The 11,650-nt window shown below is 39.3% G+C and overlaps 1 pseudogene; it reads right to left on the minus strand.

Moving 5' to 3' along the window:
* Window positions 1–2,532: 2,532 nt before the first annotated feature.
* LOC110573067 lies at window positions 2,533–3,229 on the minus strand (annotated as a pseudogene).
* Window positions 3,230–11,650: the final 8,421 nt, after the last annotated feature.

Genomic DNA, 11,650 nt, shown 5'->3' on the forward strand with positions numbered 1-11,650 from the left:
GGAGCCTGACGTGGGGCTCGATCCCAGGACCTTGAGATCATGACCCCAGCCGAAGTTGGACGATTAACCAACTGAGCAACCCAAGTGCCCCTTAAATGACATGTTTCTTAGTCCTTACCTTACTGAACTCCTCAGCTATAGAGGAAAACACCAAATGCACCTCCTTGGAAATTTCCAGCTCCGCATGCTTCTGTGACACAGCACTTTTCATGGTTCTCCTCTGTGTCTCTCCAACTAGTCTCTGGATTTCCCCTACTCTTCCAACTCCTTAAATATTAACGTTTCCTAGGACTTAGTCCTCCTGCCTCTGCTCCTCTTTTCACTCTGCTACCATCACCTGGATGGTCTCACTTACCCACATATTTCCTACTAGTGCTCTTGATTCCCACACTCATGACCCGATCCATACTTCTTCCCAAGTTCAGAATCATGTCTCCAACTTTCGGTCTCATGCTTTCACCAGGAGGTCCTCTGTATATAGTTCAAATGAAACATGGCAGAAAACACACTCCTGTCCTATCTCAGTGGTCACAATAGTCTCTGCATAGTCATCTAAGCTAGACACCCATGTGGTATTGTGCATGCTTCCTCCCTACTCCCATTTCCCTATCTAGCCTAAATATTTCTTTCTCTTACTTCCTTGCCAGACTACTGTCCTGGACTATATCCCTATCAACTTTCACCTGGATTACCAAGCAGCTTTCTAACTTTTTTCTCTAATTCTTTTGGTTTTATCATGAAATACTTCATACAGAAAACAATAGCAATAAATATAAGGTATACTCAGTTTTATCAAATCTTAATTTGTTGTAATATTTCCATCTGATTTTTAAGGGGAAATATTGATAGATCTAGGAGAAGCCCCATGTGTTACCACCCCAGCTCATTTCCTTCCTCTTTCCCCAGAGGTAATCAGCATCGTGAATTTAGAATTTATCATTAGCACGCAAGCTTTAGATAAATTATTACATTTGTATACATTCCTAGAACATACAGAGTATTATTTTTGGGGGGTTTTAAACTTTATATAAATGGGACCAAACCACATGTATCTTTGTGAAATTTGCTCTTGTCACTCAGTATTATGTTATAAAACACAATGTGAAGACACCCTGAGGACTTCAATTGGGTTTATATGTTGATATTTTATCCAGCAAACTTGATGAATCCCCATTTGTTTTAATAATTTATCTGTAGCTACTCTTGAATTTTCTATGTAGACTATCACACAATCTTCAAATGAAGACAGGTTGTCTCTTCCTAATCCAATTTAGATACACTTTGTTTTTCTTCACTTTTTGCATTGGGTTGGACAAAAGCACTTATTAGTACTTATTGAAATTCTGACTTTAGGAGAGTGTGTCAAAAGTGTCACAGTTGAATACATGTTTTGGATGGGTACATTTGATTGGATTTTATCAAATCCTTTCTCTGCTCCAATGACATGATCATACGACTATGTTCCTTATTAGTATGGTATATCACAATAGTAGATTTTCTGACAATCCATTATCATTTCATCTTCAGGATAAATTCTACTTGGTGGACGTCTTGAAATGTTCCTGAGATTTGTTTTAATCAGGTATGGTAAGGCTGTCACCTACACGAGACAACTGCTTTTGAAATAAGAGTTTATTACTCACAGTTGTTCCCAAGAGGAGAGGGCATGCCATACCATGCGGGGCCACAGAGAGAAGGACCATGGTCAGTCAGGAGCCAGAAGGAGTGAGGGGGAAATATGAGCCTTTATTCTGGTTTTCATAGGAAGGAATGGGCAAGGTAAGGTGAGTATGTGAGGATTGGTGAGTTTGACTAATTTTAGCAGGCTCCAGGCTATGGAGATGGTCCCCAGTTGCCCTGTACCTGACCCTGGGGTGATTTTGGGCAGGGGGAATACTGGCTTGTTGTGTGAGAGGGTAAAAGAAGTGGTTGGAGACGTGGCCTCTGGATTAGTTGGTTTGCATATGAAAGACATGCTGGCACGCAAGTTGTTTATTCTTTCTAGAAATTGGCTTACCCTGGGAGGGGAAGTCTCTCTCAGATTAGCAAGTCTCCAAGATGTCAAAACATATAAATACAGAAAATTTTTAAATATGATTAATACGGTTGAGCTGTTTTTATTTTTTATTTTGTTTCATTTTCAGTACTGTTGAATTTGATATGTTAACATTTGCTTCATGAGATTTGGATTTTGAATCAAAATCCAAATTCTAGGATTTTCTTCTCCTTTATTTTCCTTCATAAATTGTGTGTGTGCATGTACGATTGAGGCTTTCTTGGAGATCAGGCAGGGCTGAGGCAAGGACCATGCTAGGGGAATAGGGCCTGCATACCAGGCCAATACTGGTCTTCAGGGCAATGGTGGGGAGCTCAGGCCCGACCTCTGTAGGTGAGGGGTCCATTTGGGCACCTCAAAGCAGAGGCAACCATAAAAGGAAGGATAGTCTGGTTGACATTAGTGCAAGAGGGATAATGTCAGTGGGGGGCAGACTTTGCTGAAGAGAAGTTGGGTGTTGTAGAGCTTTAAAGGACCTACACAAACAGAGATTTGGGGGAGTAAAAAGGGCCTAATAAGGCCTGAGGTGAGGAAGAAGGGAAAGAAAAGAAGGAGAAAGGAACAAGAGGGGTGATTCTGGAGTGCAGGGAGGTCCAGCTTTTCTCCAGGACCCTCTTGTTCCTTTCTCCTTCAGGCCAGAGGATGATGAAATCTTTCATATTTCACACATCCAGGCACTCGTGGCACTCAAGTATATGGTGCAAGTCAAGGATGCCGTAAGCAAGGAAATCTGCAAAGGTGATCTTGTCCCCTGAAAATTGTGGCCTCTTCCCTAGAAACTGTGAGAAGAGCTTCATCGTTTTAGAGAGCCTCTCCAAGTACTCGTGCTTCAGCTTCCCTAAGTCAGGGTTGATTGGAGGTGTCCATAACCTAGTTCTTCAAAATGTCCACACAAATCTTCCCTTCTGTTTCCCCTCATAGGTTGTGTTTGTGAGCAATGCAGTGAAGGATGGCACTGCTCTGGGTGATCTTGTGAGCTTTATCAATTTAGTAGGGCAGATTGAGAAAGTCCAGGCCTAACTTGAATGTTTCATTCCACCACTGGCTTCTGTCATAGTTGGAGCATCCCCCATCACATGTTTATTTTCCTCATAGTTTTGAGTTTGTGTGTTCCAGAAGCAGGTGAATGGTATAAGCCAGCCCATGGATGTCCCAGTAAGCCAAGGTCATAGACAGAGTTCAGCTTTCTGTGGACTTGGGGAATAACCTCAGTGGAGCTGGGCTGGAACTTCATCCTTACAGTTTTTCTTTAACTTAGAAATTATATCAAAATGAGAAGTTTAGGAAGGAGGGAATCCCCAAGAGTAAAAAATTCAAAGAAAACCTACTAAATATATAGGCACTACTGCTTTGGCTACCCTAAGAGCATTACCTACATCAGTAAATATAAGACTTGCATATTTTAACCACTTGGATTTTGGGCCCTTGTGAGGCAAATAGACGGAATTAGGATCCCTGAATAAAACATAGGTTGTCAAAACTGTGTACTCTGTTCAGAGGTGTAGACGGCATATAAATCCTCCAGCAAAGGTTAATGTCTGGATCTGGGATTTGGGTGAAAAAAAAAGTCTCCCTTGAGAAGTTAAAACTGCAGGCTACCTCATAGGGTACCTGTGTGGCAGAGATTACTTATGCTCTCAATACATAGTTTTCCTTTCCTTCCTAAGCACCTAAAAGACTGTACTTCCCCATCCCCTTGCAGTTGTGTGGGACCATGTGACTAGTTTTTGCCCATGGTCACGTCTGGGCTGAGGAAGTCAAAAGTCCCTTCACCATCTTTGAGCTATTTTTTCTGCTATAGAGACCTAGAAGCCATAACAACATCATAAAATGGAAACAGCCTGGATCCTCCTGAATCACTGCTTGGGGAGAGCTGCTCTGAAGAAATGCCCAGCTTGAAGCAGATTTTGTTTTTTGTTTTTATTTTTTATTTATTTATTTTTTTAAATCTTTTTTTTATTCTTATGTTAATCCCCTACATTACATCATTAGTTTTAGATGTAGTGTTCCATGATTCATTGTTTGTGCATAACACCCAGTGCTCCATGCAGAATGTGCCCTCCTCAATACCCACCACCAGGCTAACCCATCCTCCCACCCCCCTCCCCTCTAGAACCCTCAGTTTGTTTTTCAGAGTCCATCGTCTCTCATGGTTCGTCTACCCCTCTGATTTCCCCCGCTTCATTCTTCCCCTCCTGCTACCTTCTTCTTCTTCTTCTTTTTTTTTTTCTTAACATATGTTGCATTATTTGTTTCAGAGGTACAGATCTGAGATTCAACAGTCTTGCACAATTCACAGCACTTACCAGAGCACATACCCTCCCCAGTGTCTATCACCCAGTCACCCCATCCCTCCCACCCCACCCCCCACTCCAGCAACCCTCAGTTTGTTTCCTGCGATTAAGAATTCCTCATATCAGTGAGGTCATATGATACATGTCTTTCTCTGTTTGACTTATTTCGCTCAACATAATACCCTCCAGTTCTATCCACGTCGTTGCAAATGGCAAGATCTCATTCCTTTTGATGGCTGCATAATATTCCATTGTATATATATACCACATCTTCTTTAGCCATTCATCTGTTGGTGGACATCTTGGCTCTTTCCACAGTTTGGCTATTGTGGACATTGCTGCTATAAACATTGGGGTGCACGTATCCTTTCGGATCCTTACTTTTGTATCTTTGGGGTAAATACCCAGTAGTGCAATTGCTGGGTTGTAGGGTAGCTCTATTTTCAACTTTTTGAGGAACCTCCATACTGTTTTCCAGAGTGGCTGCACCAGCTTGCATTCCCACCAACAGTGGAGGAGGGTTCCCCTTTCTCCGCATCCCCGCCAACATCTGTCATTTCCTGACTTGTTAATTTTAGCCATTCTGACTGGTGTGAGGTGGTATCTCATTGAGGTTTTGATTTGGATTTCCCTGATGCTGAGTGATATTGAGCACTTTTTCATGTGTCTGTTGGCCATTTGGATGTCTTCTTTGGAAAAATGTCTGTTCATGTCTTCTGCCCATTTCTTGATTGGATTCTTTGTTCTTTGAGTGTTGAGTTTGATGAGTTCTTTATAGATTTTGGATACTAGCCCTTTATCTGATATGTCATTTACAAATATTTGAAGCAGATTTTGTAAGAGCAAGAAACAAACATCTGTTGTCTTAAACCACAGAGATTTCAGGATTAAATTAATTGCTCGCCTGCTCTCTCCCTACACACACACACACACACACACACACACAATTTATGAAGGATATATAAGAAAAGGAAATCCTAGACATCTCATGAAGTAAAATCCAGCAGTGTACTGAAGATAAAACAAAACAAAAATTAAAACATCTGTGATTTAGCCAAGAAATGCAACCCAGTAGGTTTTATCCTAGAAATGCAATGATAATTCATTATGAGAAAATATATTAATGTGATACTAGATTTATAATAAGAAATATGTATTTGGCCTTCATCCTGGGCTCTGGCACAGAGCTCCTAAAACACTTGGAATTTCCTGTGATGAGAGCAATAAAGATGTCTTTTGTTATGTTAATGAGGTAACTTTTGGAAAGCCCCTGATGGTGGAGCTGGTCACCAGTAAACCAGCCATGTGATTAGATGATTGGAAGTTTCAATCCCATGTCCTTGATTTCTGAGGTGGGGAGAGGGCCTGAAGATTGAGTTCAATCACCAGGACCCAGTGATTTAATCAACCATACCTATGTAATAAAGCCTCCAAAAAACCCCAAAAGACAGGATTTGGAAAGCGTCCAGATTGGTGAACACATGGAGATGTGGGGAGAGTGGTGGGCCCAGAGAGGGCATGGAAGCTCTGCACCCTTTCCCCATACCTTGCCTTATGCATCTCTTCTGCCTATCTGTTCCTGAGTTATGTCCTTTTATAATAAAATAGTAATCTAATGAAAAAATGGGTTCCCAGAGTTCTGTGAGCCACTCAAGCAAATTTATCAAACCCAAGGAGGGAGTTGTGGGAACCTCTGATTTATAACCCGTTGGTCAGAAGCACAGGTGACAATCTGGACTTGTGACTGGCACCTGAAGTTTGTGTGTGGCAGTGGGGGGAGGGAGGACAGTCTTTTGGGACTAAACCCTTAACCTGTGAGATCTGATGCTATCTCCAGGTAGATAGCATCAGAACTGCATTGTAGGACACCCAGCTGGTGTCTGGAGAATTGCTTGGTGCTATGGAGAAACCCACGCACACACATATTGGAAATCTGGTGATTAGATCCCATTTAGTGATATACCACACTAATAAATAAGATACTTTATCTTATCCTAACACACTGAGTGATCCAAGAAACTCTTGAGAAATCAGTATAAAAGTGGAAAAATGACCTTCAATTGATTATACTTCAAGAGGCCTAGAAGAGAAAATGCAAGATCCCATTGATGGGACCCATCCTCAAATTGGGCCACATAGGATTTCGACACATAAATATTCCCTCCCCTTCCATCAAGCAAGATCTTACAATAAAAAAAAAATGTGTAAATACAATCAATACATAATGAAAATTAACATTAAAAAACATGAAGAATATTATTCTCTTGAACGTCATATAATGGAATTATATATAAACTGTCTAAGAATATTAAATTGGCTTAAGAAATAAAATAAGAAATTGAAAATTGTGAGGAGGAAAATACTATTATCAAGAAAACAAAGATTTGAAAATCATTGGAGTAAAATTTTCAAAAATAATAATATAGTTTTTGAAATTACCAACTCAATGAACATGTTAAAAAATACACTATACATAGCTGAACTAGAAAAGTGGTGTAAAAAGTTTACCCAAAATGGAGTACAAATGAAAAGAAAAGAAAATATGTAAAAGCACAGTTAAGAGACCTCAAAACTAGAACAAACACATTTACTACATCTCTAATAGAAGTTCCAGAAGAGAACACAAAGCATGGAAGAGAAATGATATTTGAAAAGATAATGACATTGAGACTCATGCTAAATCTCAAGCTGGATAAATAAAAATAAATCCAAAAAACACATCCAGACACATCATAGTGAAACTGCTGTATATCAAAGACTAAAAGAATATGTTAACAGCATATGTAGGAAGAAACTGGCAGATTAAAGACAGACTGACATCATACTCCTAATCCAAAAGATAAGGAAGATAATGGGGACTTCAGAGAAAATAGCTGTATCCAGCTAAACTATCTTTTAAGATCAAAGTCAAAATAAAGAGGGGCACCTGGGTGGTTCAGTTGGTTAAGTGTCTGCATTCCGCTCAGTTCATGATCTCGGGGGTCCTGGGATCGAGCCCCGCATCGGGCTCCTTGCTCAGCGGGGAGTCTGCTTCTCCCTCTACCTCTGTTCCTCCCCCCACCTCCACTTGTGCTCGCTGTCTCTCTCAAATAAATAAATAAAATCTTAAAAAAAAAAAACAAAGTCGAAATAAAGAGATTTGTGGATAACACTGAACTTACTACCAACTTACTTAACCATCAGGGAAGAAATTTATACCTCACAGACGCTAAAATCCTGGATGCCTTTTTCTGCTTCTCAACCTGAAGCTCAGCAAGTCCAGTACTACTACATTGCATTTCTGTTCCATTTTCTTGTTTTCAGAGATGACAGTATCTTTTTCAGTGTTCTACTTTCACGTTTTTATTTCTCTCTCTCCTATTTGTTTGGACCAGAGGAGTATATCAAACATGAAATCTCTATGTCATCTTGTCCAAAAATCTCCCTATGTCTTTCTTTATACCTTCATTTCAATTTCCATATAACCTCTAGAATAATCTAGCCCTGTGCTTCTCAAACTACCCATGGTGAAGGATCAGTGTGATTTTTTTCCCTAATAGAAGGCATACCTATATTTTATCAAAGTCAACTGATCACTCATTTGGATGTGGCAGCCTTGTCACATATTTGAAAACTATAAAAGTTTTCAAATACTTAATCTCAATATATGTATTTACTGCAGACTAATAACAAATAGTTCTTGGATCAGCAATGATACGTGGACCACAATTTGAGTAGTACTGATCTAGTTAAAATTCAATTCTGAAAATTCCACTTAAAATTATGTAGTGGAACTCCATTACCTATAAGAAAACTTCCAAATTCCAAATAATATGGCACACAAGGGCCTTTGTGATCTCTCTCTGGTTTCATCTCCTACCTTTGTCTGCCTCAAACTTTATACCCAGAAACAATTCAGTGCTTGCAATTTCTTAACTAAGAATCATTGAAAAAGGTGAAGAAACAAACTCGAAGAAGCTGATATTCCTAGAGCAAATCTCATTGCCAGACTGCGGAAAGAAAAGCCATCGAATAAGCTACTATTTCCTCTATGTCAGGAAGCTTCTAGCTTCAGAACCTATAGCCACTACAATAATAAAAAAAAAAGCTGTTACAATCAGAACAATCATCATTACCAGGGCCACTGCAGAACTACACCATACCTGCTATGATCTACACCAGGAAAATTGACATCCCACACCCTGCCTCTCAACACCCATGAAGCTAGTTACTTGACATTGGGACCTCTGTTAATGCTGCCGTAGAAAAACTTTGTCTTCTATATCTTACATGAATGCACCTGATTGGTTTAACCTTGTATAACATGCAGAACCAGTTGCAATGGAATCTATGGAATGTAGATTTTAATTTCCCAACCCCCACAGCAGAGAAAAAGACACTAGATCAGTGTTTTTCATAATCCATTAGTGGTTTATAAAATTAATTTAGAGTGTCCCTTGACTCATATTTTTTAATGAAATGGAATGGGATAGGATAGACTAGAAAATATCACAGTGCACATTCAGGGTTACTAATGTTTCATGAAAATTTTGTTTTAGTTATATAAATAAAGAGACTGTAATATGGAAATGTACTGGGATACTATATAAATGCGTTTATTACTGTAGGTTCTAATCCAAAAAGTTTTTTTTTTTTTTTTTTTTTTAGGGAGAGAGAGAGAGAAAGCGGGGGCGGGGTGTGGTAGGGAGAGGCAGAGGGAGAGGGAGGGAGAATCCTCAAGCAGACTCCCCAGTGAGTGAGGAGCCTGATGCAGGGCTCCATCTCACAACCCTGAGATCATGACCTGAGCAGAAATCAAGAGTTGGACACTCAAACAACTGAGTCACCCAGGCACCCCCAGAAAGTTTTAAATGCATTATACTAGTGCAATAATTCTCAAACTTTAGCCTGCATCAGAATCCCCTGGCGGGGGGCAGGTATTAAAGCACAGATGCTGGGCCCCATACCAAGTTTCTGGTTCACATCTGGTGTGAGGCCTGAGAATTTACATTTCTAACAAGTTCCCAGGTGGTGGTGATGCTGTTCGTCCAAAGAACACTCTGAGAACAACTGCTCTAGAACAGTGGTTCTTAACATTGGCTGCACGTTAGAATCATCTGTGGAGCTTTTAAAAGTCCTGATGCTGGGCTGCACTCCAGATCAATTACATGAGGTTCTCTGGGGTGAGACTGGACCATCAGTGTTGTTTTTTTTTTTTATTTTTTTAAATTTTTTTAAATTTAATTTTATTATGTTAATCACCATACATTACATCATTAGTTTTTGATGTAGTGTTCCATGATTCATTGTTTGCATATAACACGCAGTGCTCCATTCAGTACGTGCCCTCTTTAATACCCATCACCAGGCTAACCCATCACCCCAACGCCCCTCCCCTCTAGAACCCTCAGTTTGTTTCTCAGAGTCCATAGTCTCTCATGGTTCGTCTCCCCCTCCGATTTCCCCCTCTTCATTCTTCCCTTCCTACTATCTTTTTTTTTTTTTTAACATATAATGTATTATTTGTTTCAGAGGTACAGGTCTGTGATTCAACAGTCTTACACAAATCACAGTGCTCACCATAGCACATACCCTCCCCAACGTCTATCACCAGTTTTTTAAAGCTCCACCCATGTGAAGCCAAGAACGAGAACCAATGTTCTAGAAGAATGATGGAATAGATGTTGAGCATCTTTCTATAATTTTTTACCATATTTATCTAAATCCACCATTCTTTACCACCTCAGGAACTGTTTTAGAACCTCTTGATCTCTAGATCATGCTCCTTTCCCTGATTTGAAATCAGAAAACTACACTTTGAGTGCTGACTCTCTTTCTTACCAGGTATGTGACCTTGGACAAGATCATGAGGCTCTGTTTCTTCACCCACATAATGCGGAAGATAGCAAAACGTCTTCTCACAGGATGGATATGATAACATAATACAGGCAAAAACCAATTTTATAAATGATGAAGCTGCTGTGCCTGAAGTTCAGGGTGCATGCAGGGTGGAGTGTCCAGTAATGAAGGAAGATATTTTGATTGGTGTTAGATGTTTAAGGCTCTTATGTGTTTGAATATTCTCTTGGAGTTTGGACAATATGTTGCGCAGTGGAAATTCTTAAACAAGGAATTGATATGAATCATTTGTGCTGTTTTTCAAACAATAACTCCGGTGACCAGGTTTCTCTAATGGGAAACAGAAAGAAAGCCCAGAAAGCAGTTATGAGGCTGTCATACAAGAGCAAGTAAGAGAGGATGAGGGTCTGGACAGCAGCAGTGGGAGATGGGACAGAGATTGTGGTGCTACTTCAAGACATCTCTTGGCAGAATAAACGGACTTAGGTGAAACAATAAGAAAATTCACTGGGGTTCACATGTGATACTAAAATATTCAGACTTTTCAAATAGAATTTCATATATAAGCTATATATATATAGCTATCTCGTTACTTGGTTAGACATTCAAATAAAGTGCTGAATATTTTGGTATTGTTTTATTTTTTAAGTTATTATTTAAATTCCAGTTAGTTAACATACAGTGTAATATTAGTTTCAGTCGTACAGTATAGTGATTCAACACTTCCATACAACACCCAGTGCTCATCAGAACAAGTGCACTCCTTAATCCCCATCACATTTTGGTATTCTTTTAGATTTATTATAGATCAATTTAAGGAAATTAATTCATACTTCCAATCCGGTCAGAATTTGCTTAGTTGCCCAGTACAGTTTCACTTCTTTCACAAAAATAAAGTAATGCTGCTCTTCACTTATGATGAAGAAAGACATACTGGTAACTTGATGTTAACAAGACATTACAAACAGAAAAGGAGCCAAATCTGGTATTTTTACCACAAGTTGGACTACTATGAGGCACACAAACTGATCACAAAATGAGACTAAAAAGCTCTTCCAAGAACCAGAGCCTGGGGAATACTGCATACTGCGTCCCTCTCGGAGAGTCAGCATACGTATTAGCATATTAAAGGCTCCAAGAAGTCATGCGCAAAGAAACGTGTTCTGTTCTGCTTAAGGCAGCATTTCCTATCCTTATAAGACTATGAAAGGCTTTATTATTTTTATTTATTCATAACATCTATTTATATTCTGTAAAAAGGGTGGAAGTTATAGTACACTTTGGGTTATGTAAGCTTAGAAAAATGGTCTCCCAACTTTTAAATAATACACCTGCAAGCACAATTGTACTTATATATTACTTCTATTTTGCATGTTATACAATCGCTGTTGTATTTAGGTATTACATACATTGTATAACACACATGAAACAAATTTAAGATGATGTAATATAAAATAATCTT

Source organism: Neomonachus schauinslandi, chromosome X, assembly GCF_002201575.2.
Source record: "Neomonachus schauinslandi chromosome X, ASM220157v2, whole genome shotgun sequence".
NCBI classification, from domain to species: Eukaryota; Metazoa; Chordata; class Mammalia; order Carnivora; family Phocidae; genus Neomonachus; species Neomonachus schauinslandi.